A 15,782-nucleotide genomic window follows, 5' to 3' on the forward strand; every position below is an offset into this window, starting at 1 on the left:
GCTAATTTTTTTATTTTTCTATCTTTCAAAATTTATTTATTTTATTTTTCCGAGTTAATTGGACTTCAAGAAGTCGCCGAACTTTCTTGTTCTGATTTCCATACTTTCGATTTACAATGCTGCCGAATGAATAATGGAATATCTATGTGAGGTTGTGGGATCGATACGTTGGCAGACAACAGTTAAAAATGCTTTGGTTCTGTATAACTGCATATGCGATTATAATGATAAATGAAATCGATCTTTCTGCGTGAAGTTCGGTTCATTTTACACGCGGGATGAAATTTGGTTGTTAGTAGACACGTGAACAAGTAGGTATGGGATAATTAGGGAAAACTCTACTGCCTGTTTTTCAGAGAAAGACATATGAAGAAATAGAAGAATATAGACAGAGCATTATTATTATTAGAGGGTGCATTATTACGATTATTATTATTATTAGTAGTACTTATTTTTGATATTATAAGTGGGATAATTTTCTTTGTTCAGAGTCATTCACAAATTCAAGATTAAATTTGAAAATTTTTTAACTAAGAAGGTGATTATAAATGTCTCTTAATGGTAATCATAATTTATCAAAATGGGTCAGAGCAAAAGAGTTCGTGTCTTGTTCTAAAATAATTACACATTTTAAAAGATTACCGCGAAAGAATCAAACTATCAATTATAAACAATTAATAACTTATAAAAATCGACCGAATAATTTCTAGGTGCGGGGGGAAAGCGATTCTTCGACCTCCACGAAAAATAATCGGTCGTATTTAATATTCATCGTCACGTGATGGCCAAATTTTATTTTCCCGATTCTTTTATTATGCCAAACAGGTAAAATAAATGTAAGATTATGGATTCACCATCGAATCAGTCTATAAACATTTCCTCTCTGACCCGAGTGCAAATTTCCCGAGAGGTATTTATCTCTCTAAAAAAAAAAAACATTAAAAAAAAACTTGCATACTTTTAAATATATCCTTTATAAGCATTTAAGAGTCAGTGGCGCCACTCGGCTCTATTCAATGGTGCGAGTAACGTCCATTCACCGATGGCAATACGATCAAGACCAAGCTCAACAATCCCCCGCTGCCTTTCCATCCCCCCTTCTCTCTCTCTCTCTCTCTCTCTATCTCTCTCACCGCTGCACGCCTGTACACATACCTCCTGCGTGCTTGTCCCCTATTCTGGCCTCCCTGTGCAAGCAGGAAGCTTGGATATAACCAGACGCTGAGCGCAGCTCTCAGAGCCTTCGATTTGTCGACTCCCCCTGAACAAAAGCAATCCGGGTATTTGGTCACATGACTAGCGAGAGCCAGCCAGCTTGCGCTAGCCCAGAGACGCTGGAACGAAGAAGGCGGACGACAGCGAAGACTACCCGACATTCACTGCATTTTTTGCATCTTTGAGGCCAAAGCAGCTGTCCCGAGCCCGACCAACAGGTAAGTGAGGTACCTTGATCCTTCTAGTATTAGACTTCGTAATAGCTCGCAGTCTGGGGGGTGCGTGCTTTGCGCCACGAGCTGATTAAAATGACGTCTACCTCCAGGTAGAGCGGACGAGAAACCCAACATGGCGCCGACTTATCGCTGACACGACTTACCGCCAAAAAATGCCCTCTTCTCCTCGACGTGTGGGGTTTAAAGACTGCGCGTGGATGCTGGCATTTTCTACAGGGTTCGAAGTGTCTCCGCTGGTGCCCAGACGGAGGTGCGAGCGCGGGATTACCAGAGGAGAAGTCTTTTCCGTGCACACATGCCAATGTACTGCCAGCTGCAGTTCCCCTGCTAAAATGGAGGCGGAGGATGAGTCCCGACAGCCGATTGATCGCCCTTTTCAAGTTCGCTGCATCAAAACCGCCGATCGCACGACCCCCAAACTTCACCGGTTAACCACCCAAACTGTTTGCCACTTACTCATATAACTGGATTGGCGGTGCACGTTCGAGATGTCGATTTTTCGCTCTAACCCGGCAGCATGTCGGGTGTCAGAGAAAACCGAATGCCGACATCGGCCGCATCGTCATTTTTTGAACGATTATTTTGTTAAGTGTGTCCATCCCACGACCTCTGCGGTATTATGGGTGGGTCCGCTACTCTTTTGCGAGTTCGTTGCACTCGGTGGTTTCGGTCTGGGATGTTTCGTTTGTCCGCGGCGAACTTAAATTCGGAACCATGTGTCGAAGTCGGCGGGTGACCGACATTGACAGCCATGTCTAGAAGCTTGCCGTTGGTATTTTCGTACAAGTCTCCGATGTGGAGGTGATGACGTCGCTCGCTGTAACACCCGACGTCACTGGATACGGGTCTTTACTTGGAATGTCGTGGAAAGCAAAGTGTCCACGGTTTGGAGAGGAATTGGAAATGCGAAATGAGTGAGGTGGCTTTTGCTTCTCATCTTTTGTGCGCATGCTTGCCCTCCGTACTGTTGGAATGAGCGTCATTTTTTTAAATATTTATTTCGCTAATTAATGCAGTGTAGCAATTGGTAAATTTGGCTTTTTTTTTTGTTATGTAATTGCTTCAGTATTGATAATGTTTTCGTGTTGTCAGTCTGCGCAAACTCTAGTTAACATTCGTGTCATTTCCTGATGTCTCCCCTTAATGTAAGTGTCTTCTTGTACGCTTCAATATATCAACCAAATAGCCATTTCTTTAAGAACAGCAACGATGTTATTCCATGTCTGTATGTCCATATTAATTGAAATGCGCAGAGATAATAAACGCAGCCAATTTCTGAAAGAGGTAATTGATGGAACTTAATTAGCCAACTGAAGAGATTGTTGAGGGCGTACAGTTACCCAGCTTTTTTAAGTCCCTGTTTTCTTGAGGGAACAAAACCATTGTCTAATAAGGATGAAGAATGGATAGAATGATAAATATCACGAACCCGATATCCAAGAGAATCTGGATAGGCCTTTTGGCTGTTTCAGTCGTGTCTTGAAGGAAAGCGGTCTCAAAGGAGATGGAAACTAAGCTTGTTATGACCAGAAACACAGAATTATGCGGATTTCGGGATGTAACTATTGAATGAAGATGGTGGTGTAAAGGAGCATGTAAGTCATTTTGGTGGAAGCACAGGAATGGACCTATACTTGAGAGCAAAAACTGGATCGCATTTGGATTTTTATGAAAATCCAGAAGTAACTAAGAAGATTTTTGACTTCTGCGTAAAATAGATTCAATGATATCTGAAGAGTTTTGAAACGGCTGTGCTCAAGTCCCCCTCTTTCCAAGAAGAGCTTAAGACCCTCAGAGAACTCGAGTCCCTAAACCTGGTTAAAAAAGCCCAGTTCTTATCAATGGAAACATCTTATTGTAAAGATTAAATGAAACCTAGATTTTCATCCCGAATGAATATTTTTCCAATGTAAATTGGTTGCTTATCTTCTGTAAGATGATAAATATTTCTAGATGTATTTATCAATAAAGTGTTTTATAAAAAAAAAGTGCTATTTCTTATTGTGTATCCCAAAAGTTTGTGTTAACCTAGTCTATATCTTACAAACCAACACAGACATATCCATATACGATTGCAATACACGTCTTCGAGATGATTATCGTATTGGGATGAAAGAGGTAGAGGATGACCATTTACCCGCCAAAAGGTAAGTCTATATGTGAACATTATATGTAGTCATCGGACAGAGTTACACCATGAAACATCTTGAAACTTGATTGTAAATCGCTATAACAAGTAACTTTAGAGGTTGGAGGGGAAACTCCTTTGGGTTTTGGGTGGTATGTAATAACTCCTAAGAACGAGACCATAAACTCGGCTGTTCTTATAAGCACGTGCAGGCCAAACGCCATGTTCATTGAGATAACCGTGTCAGTAATTTGTGAGATAACAGTGGTTGCCATAACGATCGCAAATGGCAGTTGAGATAACATGTATATATATACCGCCAGCTTGAAAGAATGACGAAATCATCCCCCCCGTACCGTGTTATATCAATGTGCACACGTGACACTACGTCTAAATTATAACTCCTTAATGACACGTTATTTCAAATTTATCTAAGAATGTCCCCGTTACTGCTGAAGTTGACGGAAACTTGATATCCCAAGGACCCATTGAGACATACCTCAGACCGCATTCTCCACAAAACACGGGAAACGTCATCAAGATGTGATATTCTGTTTCTTTTAAAAAGAGTCACGCGCATGCCAGATACACTTGTATTAGGACACGTCATGAATATACATTGGCAATGTCTGTGTAATCATTTTTGCTGTTAGAACCGAGCGGATAGGGTGGAAAAATATTTCCTGTTTTCCATCATTTAATGTACCATACTACGCTTCTATTTGGAATTGTGATCTCCTGGCGTAATGTTCGTAATGTATGACGAATGATGACATCAAAGATGACGTCCGTGCATGCGAACAAGTGGAAAATTTACACAGGTGTTATTATCAAGTTTTTTTTTTTGACGAGACATCAAAAGAAACACCTGTTAGTCTCACAACTTATTTCAGTGCATGGAATACGATTACTTCACTTACTTGTTTATTGGATCATCCTAAAAATGCCACAGATGAAGAACTTAGAATTATCTTAACTTGTTTTGTGCAATTTCAAATATTGTAATCTTTCAAATGATATAATGCGTATTTTAAACAGCTGTGATTTCATCCCATAGATCTAATCAAATCAAATGATTGATTTGGTCCCTCCCAGTTATCAATCATTAACAGAACTGTGTACGGAAGGAAAGACAAGACATGATTTTATAGCGAAATCCTACCGATGTTGCCTCAACAATCAGGTAACCGCCATTATGTCACAATGAACTTTCATTTGATGTAACAAACGGGTAATTGAAATTTTACGTCACAATGAACTTTCATTTGATGTAACAAACGGGTAATTGAGATTCTACGTCACAATGAATTTTTGATGTAACAAACGGGTAATTGAGATTCTACGTCACAATGAACTTTTATTTTAATGTATCGAATGGGTAATTTTGCTTTTGCGTCACAATGAACTTTCATTTGATCTATCAAATGGGCAATTTTGCTTCTACAACAAAAAAGCACGTAGTTTGTAGTTCTGCAAACTACAAGTTATAATTATCGAAGGTTTTCTAAACAAAACAGAAAATTAAGTTCATGGCGGGAAAAGATCAAACGCTGCAGGAGTGCACTTACACTAAACGGGATGTCCCTTGGGAAGTTACAATTCCCATATCAACACTCCACCCAATGTTATATGAATGAAAGCAATTACGAGGCATTTAAGGTAGTTTGTTGTAATCATCAAGGTCAATAATGTTCGCTCGTATTTCCTGGTAGTTTTAGCGAATATACCAGCAACTACACAAAGGCTAGTTTGTTAGTCTCAATGGACATGTGGCAAGGACACTCGCATTGATTCAAATAATGCAAACGAAAGAAGAGAAAATATGATTACTGTTAAATAAATTTTAAACTCTCTCAGACATTTGAAGTAAATAGAATAAAAGATAAAATGGATTTCGGAGGATGATTCTAACAGATTTGTAAGAAAATTAATTAGTAAACAACTGCATTATCCATGCTTTCGGTCTTAACAGCTAAAAAAAAGAAAATATACAAGCATTAGGGAAATTATCTCGGGACATGTAGTTACATAAGTATAATGCGAATAAAACATGCAGTTGCATGCCATTTTGCTCCAGACAAGACCATCAACTTAATTGTTTCGCTGGAGTTTCTGGAACGTGTTACCTTTCAGATTCGCGTGTTCGCTAATACATCTAGAATTCTTTCTCTCTCTCTTTTTTTTTTTTTTTTTTTTTTCCACTAGGCGTATTTTCTTCTTTGAATAATGTATTCAGTGATTTAGTTTCGACTAGAGAAAAAGGTAATTCGCGCAATATGTCAGCGTACGATTTCTGTAAATTGAGTGCGTTCTAAAGGTTGTTTTGTGATAGAAATAAAACAGTGTTTCAGTTTTTTTTTTTCCACTGAAAAAAGTTGATAAGTTGACGAAATACAAAGATTTACATAAATTTCCTGATCCGCGACGGGATTCGAACCGAGCTTATTAGATGACTGCGAGATCACTTTAAATTTTTACTTCGGGCAGTCGATATACAACACGTAGACTTGTCGGTCAACTTCATTTGTTTGAAACCCTTTGACCTACGGACTGTCGTGCAGTTCAATACGGAAGTCGCATGTACAGCATCAGTGACGGCATAATAATGTAGTTAACGGTTCAGAATGGAAGTGGTTGGAGTTCAATGACATGACCGTATTGTGGAACAATTTCTCATTTATAAATGTCGACGATGCAATGCTAGCAGTTTTGCCAAAGATTCTGGTTTTAGTTTAACCAACTGACTGTATTATACAAGTTGATCACATTTGCAAAATGAACTCTTTTGGTCTAAGAACCAAAACCGTCGTGCTCCAAGACGTACGCTAACTTTTGGGATTTACCATTTCCTCATAATGATCCAATATTATGGTGTTTCCAAAGCATTTGTCGAACTTCGGAATGCTTCCATAATTACTTACATAACCCCTCCTCCACGGAACTGAAATCTTTCAATTTTAAATGATAATACATCACTAGGTCTATCGTGAAACACGTGATAAAAAACCACAATTACCAGAGTACATATCTACCGCCATTTAACACCTAAAACCCCCTCCGTTTCTAAAACCGGCCGTATTTGTCTCTACACCTATGACGGGGCGTTCTGATTGGGTTCAAAACAACCACCCATCCCCCGGACAGGCTATCTGTGCTTATTCTGTGGGTGGCATCTACCCCTTAGCCGCAGTGGGACGCCATCAATCAGACACTCGTCTATGCTATTGTACTGGCGTCCGCTCAGGAAACATATGTTTGCCGTACAGGAGGGGTTTTGGCGCGTGTGCTAGCGTGGAGTTTAGCGAATGTTACTGACATGTTTCGAGCGCGAATTGTAAAGAGACCTGTTTCTCTCCCCCCCCCCCTCCTTCTCCACCACCTCTCCTCATAACCATCGCAACAAAAAGGACAATGGCATAGTTCTGATAATTAATAATTAAAGGGGAAAAAATTTTAATTTTCTTTTAAACAATTCAAAGACCACTTTTAACTGTACGCTATTTGTAACAGAGACTTCTTTTTTTCGTATTGATATGAGCCATCCGAAATCGGATTCGCCCCGATTTGTACATTATAGAAATTACTGAGCTAAACAAAACCGCTATCATACACTTGTCTTTACACTATCAAAATTGAGCTAACACACCTGGCGTTACACTAAATACGTTTCTAGTCTCGATAATCCGAAGTGCGCTAGAAGGAATACTCCGAATAATTAAATAGTCGGCTAATAAAGTAAAGTATCATATCATGTCTGTTCTTAACTGCTAGCAGCCAGATTCACTCCCCTTTTGTCGATTATTCCATGTTTCTAGTCTCGATAATCCGAAGTTTACCACATTTTTTCTCCGTTTTTTCAGAAATGTGTTAAAAAAGTTAACTGCTTATAGTCAGATTGGGAGATTAAAAAGGAAATGCTATCCCACATCCCAATTACAAGAGCTGTTTCTGTATCTCTTCTATTCGGAAGGTTTCAATGTCAGAGTCATCCTGAATGACACTCCTTCGCTGTACACTCACATTTCACATTCTCCCACAATGGGATGAAATTTAGGATTTTTAAGTTGTGAAGTCATTCTTCGTATACATATTAGGGCATTCGTGTAACTGTCCAGTGGGCGCTGACTTAGCCAACGTGGTTGTGCAACGATAAGCACGTGCTTTTACAGGCGGGCGTCTGCAGAAAATTTTTTTTTTCCACCGGGACAGGCAGAGTGACGCTCTCTGTACGCGTGTATCGATTTACTAGGCCCCGTTGACCGCCTCTAATTATTAACATGCCGTAGAGACGTCTGTCGCTGGTTGTAACCAGCGTTCCACAGCGTTGGTAACCCAGTGACACTAATATTAAACAGGTTCCACTTCTAGGTGCGAAATGGAGAAAAAAAAAAGCAGACCAGAAAACATACATAGCACTTGAAATGGGAAGGCGGTAGGTGGTGTTATCATGTCTCTTTCAATCTGTTTACTGTGTGAGTGTATCTGTTTTGGTTTAGAGCAGGGAAATTCGGGCCGTGAGGCGTCAGCCAATAAATTACGTGATCCGAGGTTTGTTTTTCTATTTGTGGATAAGAAACCCAGGGAACAGTCCGTGGGGAAGAACCCTTCATCTCTGCCGCCGACAGAGATGAAGGGTTCTGCTATTGAAATGCCCCAATAAGTTCTCAACTCCTGATCAAGGGGATTCGACTGGATGGATGAAACAATCATGGATACAGAACTATACCATGAATTCCCGATTAACACCCACTTAATTTGCATTTACCATGAAGACGTCACAGTGCATATACCTTTCAAGCACGTGAAAGATATTCAGCAACCACCAAATTTCTTATTAAATATAAGACTTCCGATTATGGTCCACTAAGGTACATGTAGTTCATCACCTTTAAACTCCTCCGTATCATTGTCCTTATGAACTTTAATCTTTCTGCGTGTTGTACTGTCAAACATTTGTCCTCCAGAAAAGAAGCTTCCATTCTGGTTTGAAATGTAAAGCAAGGTGCATAACAGGGAAAGAACTTGATCTGTCAGTCGCACGTTGAGCGTTATACACTTAATAGGTCGCACGCAAAGAATCATCGATCATTTTTAGGGTTATAGTTCAAAACGATGCTGTCGGGTGCCAACTGTCCACTGCTACAAGTTTCTTTTAGCTAAAATAGTCATGAAACCCACATTTTTTTCGTTTGTGTAATTCCATCGGATAGAATCAATGTAGTTCGTGTTTAGTGTTGTTAAATGAACTCTTCTGCTAGAGTTCATGAATAACAATGAACTTCATTCTCCGTATGAAAAGAAAATTTTAAAAAATATATCTTATAGGCCACTTTATGTCGAAAATGGTTAAAAAGGCAGTCGTAAACAGGTTGATAAGCGGTAGTGCATACTTAACCCCGATCTCGCTATGCTCTTTATTCTCTCTGATAGATGTAGGAAGCGTTGAAATGTAACCTGGCGTCCATCAGCGAAACATTCAGTTAACATGCATGGCAAGCTAAAATTAGGCATCTCTTCAAATCACGTGCTTTGGGGCTATTGTTCGATCCATTACTGGAGTGTAAACAGGATACGAAATCCAGCTAATGTCCTCATCTGCATGCACCCGAACTAGTCGGAAATACGGTGGTTTGCGAAACGAATGCCTTTAAGTAGAGTGGTCGGACGAATAAATTCAGTTTACTCCGAGAAATCCATCCCCGCAGAATGGCAAATGTCACATGATCATATTCATAGTTCTGTATTTGTAACAGTATTTTTTTTTAAATATAAACTCGCAATATTTTAGTTATCAGTAAGCTGTAACCAATATTTGGTCCGTCTATTTTCGATATTACTTTTCGCGTTTGTTACGCCGTTTATCATCATACCGAGAGGTACAAAATAGTATACAAGATCCACGGAAAGATAATAAGTGCGTTACATGTATTAATATAACTATTCAGTTATATACAGGATGTTGAACGGTTTTATAGAATACAAGAAAAATAACACGAAATGTATGTAAAATAAGGCGTGCTTGAATTAACATTATTAGTCGAACTGCAATTTTTTTTTTCTACAATCGTAATCCCCGTTTTAATTTTCATCTATTTGCTAATTTTCACAAATTTTGATTGTTGTTTACCATTAAAAACATAACTCCAAACGATTCTCAGAGTGAAAAATTCTAAACAATGAACTACAAAAATAGTTCATTTTTAGCAGCGCTCCACAATGCGTTTCTAAACAATCGACCACGAAATAGTTCATTTTCTAACAACAGTTCACAATGCGTTTCTAAACAATCGACTATAAAACAGTTCATTTTATAGCGGCAATTCAACTTGAACAACCATACGGTTATTTTCGCACGTAAACACATAATAATAAAAGTTCAGATGGACACGAAGTATTAATCGTATGATTGCAGCTTTAATGTCTTTATTTGAATGACACATGCACCAACAAGTAATATCAGTAATATTCCCTAATTCTAGGTTTACCGCTTGGTGGCAGCTGTAGTGTTAGCTACATGTTTAACCCATGTATGATCAAGTGCATGCCTAATAGTAGGTTGTAAAGCGATCCCCCAGCGTTCGTCATCACGAAGTGTCCTGCAAGATTATCGCTGTCATAACTGAACGGAAGTATCACAGAGCGATGACAGTGTAACCTTGGAAAAAAGGAGGATTTCGCAAAACTGCATTGGGTAAACACGTGTGTCCCGAAAGAGATGGTATTAAAACAGTTTTACGGCCCACCGATTGTAAATGGGGTTCAAATATCGAAAGAGGGAGAAGTAAGAAGATCATTGAATTCATCACGTTGCTGGAATCTCTCACCAAAATATCTGGCATGCTTAATAGTCGTATTATAATCTTAAAGGTGGCCGTCTACTTCGAGATAAAAATGAAGAAATTCAGAATTAGAAGGATCTGAACTTTTTAAATATGCACCGTCTTCTTTCGCCCTTTCAGACATTCATTCTTTTCCTACATTTATCCATTTCCGTGCCATTAGAACAATCCCCAGTGAGTTATTTCTCTCCTGCAGCTCATACAGATAGAAGTGACATGTGATAGATCCATCACCACATGCGGTTGCTTCACACTGTCCTGCCATCTATACAAAAGAGTGTAAATCATGGTTTATTAGATCACAACACCCTTTTCCAACCTTCTACGTCCAGTTGCTTCGATTGAAACACCGCTGGAGTCTTTGTTTCAGATTTTGGACCTGTAATTGACGCACAGGGGGACAACTAACTCTAGTATCCGGGGGCGGATGTACCCATGCTGCTCCATCCTCCGACCACCTATAAACTGTGAATATTGGAAATAACGGGAATACTCTGAATTTTCCACAGAAATCACTGGAAGCTTTAGAAATCATAGCAGCTCAACCACATGAATCACTGGAATATTGGGCAATTTTCAATAGAAATCATGAACTGTGATTATTAAAAATCACTCGCAATCATACTGAAGTAAATCAAAATCCCTCACCACCAACCACATCAGATCATTCAAATCACCAAACTGAAATCATCAGATCTTAAACCAATTTCGTCCCAATGTCTAAAACTTATTGAAAAATGTCTTTTACTGAAATTCACCAGTGAAATCCTTGAGAGAATCCGATGCACGCACATGTCCTACGTGCAATCGTTCCACCGTCATCTACCTTGCTTCACAGACATTACAAAAAGACTGGAAAAAATCAGCTGAACTTCAGTCTGTCAGCTCGCCGGGCAATCTTGGAAATGATAAAGTAACTTGTTTAACGCTTTAAATTCTGATCTGTTCTAATTCACCTTTTCCCGGTGGACTAAAGACCCCAAACATATGAAAACACAAGTATATTCACCCTTCTATATAAACTTGTTTAAGTTCAACTTGAAACGTATAATCTTGGCAATGGCATATAGACTATCCATCTTTTTGCGTTTTGAACAGCATGCTAAAATACATTTCTACGCTCATTTGCAACAATTCTAGTGACAAGCTCATTAACAATAGTTCCGGTTCTATTTCACTGGTTAAAATCAGCCGTTTTGTTGAAAAAGCTCTTTTAAAAGAGTCTTTCTTAAAGAAAACTCAAATTGTATTTTCTTAAAGCCGAATTAGTATCTTCTTCTCTCATATCTATCCGGCTGTAGTTTTAAATCTTTCAGGAGGTGACATTTTATTACAATTTTCTAAAAGTAACGTTCTGTTGTTAATTGGAAAACCATGTGCTTGTCGCTCCAACAGCAAGTTTTCTCTAAGTCTCCCGTTAATTTAGCTTTCCTTGCTTGCGTCATCGGTCTGTTCTGTTCGGTGGTGGTAGATGTCGCTGAACTATAATTAAGTTCACAAGCAAGCGGTGGTGTCAGTGAACTGTATTAAGTTCACGACCGTAGCGCACAAAGTAAAATTACTTTTGTTTAACCATTTCTCTCCAAGTTCCTCCTCATTACGGAGACCACAAGTGATTAAATTTTCAATTAGCTCGCGACGAAAAGATGCTTGGGGTTAAAAAAAAAAAAAACAGAGAGAGAAAAAAAACAAACGAAAGCAGACGAAATGATTAATAACAGTCGAACTATTGTAAGTGTCTATAGATGTTGACGGAAATGCATGTTGCATTACTATTGGAACAAAAAATAAAAAAACAATAGACATGATTCATTGTTTACGTTGTTCCTCGTGACGTTTGTCTGATACTTTTAACAATTAATAGTGATTTTATGTTGCCACGCGCGAAGCTATTATAACACTTCTGCCAATGTTGCGATTAAAACAATACAAAGGCTGGCAGCTTCACTGATTCTCCGGTAGGGGGCTTTTAGACAGTTGCCATACGACCAGTACGCATGACAAATTCATTTACAGCCAATGAAAGACAATTTGTTGTACATTGCAGAACGCTTTTTGTTAATTCTAGGGAGAATTCGGACAGGACACCAACATTTGTTCATTTATTGATGAATATTTTGATTGGTTTCTTTCCTCGCTGTACAAAGATGATCTGGTTTCCTTCTTGCAAGTGTTCATGATGATGGTTGCACACAAACAGAGTTACTCTTCGTTTTTATGCGCCAAACGAAGACATACTTTCATGGTGAAGGTCGTGTCCCGTCTCGTGTATGTATTCTGTGACCTCTCCCAGTACTGGTGCGTTTAAGGGCGCGGCAAGTTGTACGTAGCGGCGAAACACAGGGGGTTATATACGGCGCCACGCATGATGCAGCTGAGTGCTTGGGCGGACGTGACTCGATGGATTGTATTAGAGGATGGACCTTTTTATCTGAACAGACCTGTTCGTAGATAAGGAAAGTAATTGATGCTATTGATTGTTGATAATATTGCTTTTGGGGGGGAGGGATATTGTAGTTCGTGACAGAAAGAGTTCAGATGTATTTATCTAACGACAATCGTGGGATTCCGGCAAATGAATCTGCATAAATACGGCTTGGAACCTGACAGTAGATCTCCTATAATTCTGAAGTGATTATCAGCGATGGTTAGGGGCAGTAACGGTCCCAGGATTTTCTAGAGGGAGGCTAAACCACTGTTTCAAGGAATCTTTAATCAACACGAGGCAGTAAAAAAAAAAATCCACATTATTTTTATCATAAACGACTCAATATCAAGAAACATTAAGTTCAGGATGTTCATGAGGATCTATGGTTGAAGCAGTTAGTTGTTTTCCTCCCTCAAATATTTTGACAAGGTTTCGGTCTATTTGAGATTGACTTATAATCGTTCGGTGAGTTGGATTTGCCAATTACTTTCTGGCTGAAAGTAACTCTTCGCGCATCATCTATCTTGCAGCCATCATTTTTCAATTTATGTTCCCTTATGGGTCGTCCTAAAAAGAGTAAGGATGCCCCTTCACAGTTTTACTCTATCCGTTTAAATCCTTAGACGCATTAATCAGGTCTCCTCGCAGGTGCCACGTTGAACTGAAGTCTCTTGGTAAGCGTACCCTTAACCAACCTTGCTGCTGTCCTCTGCACAGCTCCAACAGATTCACATGCTTTTAAAATGATATTTTTGATATCGGTTTAATGAAGAACACTAGGCAAGTGTGCAGCTAGGATAGTTTCTCAGGTTCTTCGGACAGCTTGATTAGACAAGTTTATGGTTAGACCACCGAAGATGTCAACTTCTCATGTTGCAAAGGGTGTAGTGATCCAAAGATTTCCAAAATCCTTCTCGATTGGCTAAACGCATGTTTTATAAAGGTTAAGATCTTTTGGTAACCAACCAAAACCTTGTTCATTTAGAAGTTCGTAGAGTTCTGGGACTCCCGTTAAAATAATATTCTGAGATATAACGCCAAACTGATGGCAGTATTATCTGTGGACATAATGATAAAATGGAATCCATAATTGTCAATTTTAAAATGCTTTAGGTCTGAGTTTTTTGGATTTGCACTGCAACATCAACATATCTAGTCTATAAATGGGGTGTATTCTATGTTTACTTATTTGAGGGATGAAAAATCTCAGAGAAAATACCACGTATACCTCGCCCGAGACCGACTAACTCCGCTACAGTATCGAAAAGGCCACGTATATAGTTCGCGTTGTAAACTCCTCTTACCTTATGTGTCTGTTGTGGAATAAACGAAAACAAAAACAAGTCGATTTCACTTTATCTTAATGTTTTAAACTCACGAAAACCAAATAATCACAAAGAAATTATCTCCTATTAATCTACTTATTTAACCCTGTACGGTTATTCCGTTGTGCTCGACAGCCGAAGTACAATTACCCAATTTCCTGAAGATGGGAACTGTGAAGATGCACGTAAGATTCACAAGCAAAACGATTATTGCACAAGGGTATCGCTCAGTAAGGTCACGGGTCACGAACTCAAAGATTTCAATCTATCTCTACCCTCTACGATCAAGGTGACTTTTAAATACCTCCGATCTAACTCAATCCAATTTAGTTTTTAAGGAGAAATCGCTTTTGGTTTCGAGATTATCAACACTCCCGATTCTTTTTGGGCTGTGTTAGGTGGTCAGGTGAGTCAGTAAACCACCATCAGCCGTCACACCTGAAATGTGTTGCGGTAAAAATAGGGGAGAGTGATGAACGCTTGTATCCCTAGTGTTGGGAACTACCCAAGCGTAAAGTACGCACAATCACAGAACCAATCTGTCTGTTGGATGAACGAGCTTTTGATCAAACCGGCGTGACACTCCGACAGAGGTCGCGTCGGTTGCGAGAGTTTATTGAGAAACATAACACGACGTGTCATGGTAATGAGGTCATGACTAAAAAGGTCTACCGTTATTTGGTGTTAATTTTGTTATTCTGGTCAAGGAAATGTCAGATACATCGATGGAAAACCAAATTCGGATTGGTCTATGATGGTAGTACTTTGGCTTTAGTGCTATTATCAGAAATAGTGTCTTTATAAATGCCGGTAGTAGTCAGCTTGGCTCCATCGGTGTCATTATTACTGAACTAAGTATTCTGAATGCGTATTACATTTCGCGCTTTGTTTTTTCAGCTGGATGACTTTGAGGTTTTTCTTCGGAAACTGTTGTTCATCGCGAATCTCTTTCCAAATACCATCACTGGCTCATTCCATTAACCTGATATGTTTTGTCCATGGTCTAGATATCTTGGCGAAATCTTTCATCCTGCATTGTCACCAAGGTTCCTTGGAAAGCATTCAAGATGGCAGTACAGAAAAATTAACTGTCACTTTCTTCTTGCAACTTAGTAATTGAAGCAAAACTGTCGACAATCTTCTTGTATTTTTTTTTTTTTTTTTGATTTATAAAAGCCTACAAAAGCTTTTCATAACAAATCTGAAAGCTAACCACGTCTTTCTGAATGGAATAGTTGAAATTATCAACTTCCAGCACATCTCTGATCATAAAAAGATAATAGGTTTTTAAAAAGATCATTAAAATCTTTTAAAAATTCTTATTATCAAAATGCACATTTTAATATAATATTATAGCTTCTTATTCAACAATAAAAAATAAATAAATAAAACCCCTATTATATAAGGAAGAGAAAGGAGAAAAAGGTACTGTATCTACAGCCTCCCAAAGCTTTATGTAATACACTATTGACCTTGAGGTAGCACTTCATTTATGAAGTTTTACCATAAGGCAATGACGAATGTCTTTGGAGGCTGGCCAAGAATGTTAATAAAGTAGTCCGAATGTTCCACCTTCCTGTCCTGCCATTCTAATAAAGAAATAAAGACATC

At 38.8% G+C, this 15,782-nt stretch overlaps 1 protein-coding gene across 1 annotated transcript in view; it reads left to right on the forward strand.

Annotated features, from left to right (window-relative positions):
- The first annotated feature begins 1,304 nt into the window (after nt 1-1,304).
- Nucleotides 1,305-15,782, forward strand: part of LOC150079535 (uncharacterized) — a 78,334-nt gene continuing 63,856 nt past the window's right edge. Inside the window, exon 1 of the mRNA XM_090384036.1 lies at nt 1,305-1,433. The gene's annotated coding sequence lies outside the window, so the exon portion shown is untranslated. The remainder of the gene's footprint in view (nt 1,434-15,782) is intronic.

This window comes from Mastigoproctus giganteus, chromosome 10 (assembly GCF_048544385.1).
Source record: "Mastigoproctus giganteus isolate SK-2022 chromosome 10, ASM4854438v1, whole genome shotgun sequence".
NCBI lineage: Eukaryota > Metazoa > Arthropoda > Arachnida > Uropygi > Thelyphonidae > Mastigoproctus > Mastigoproctus giganteus.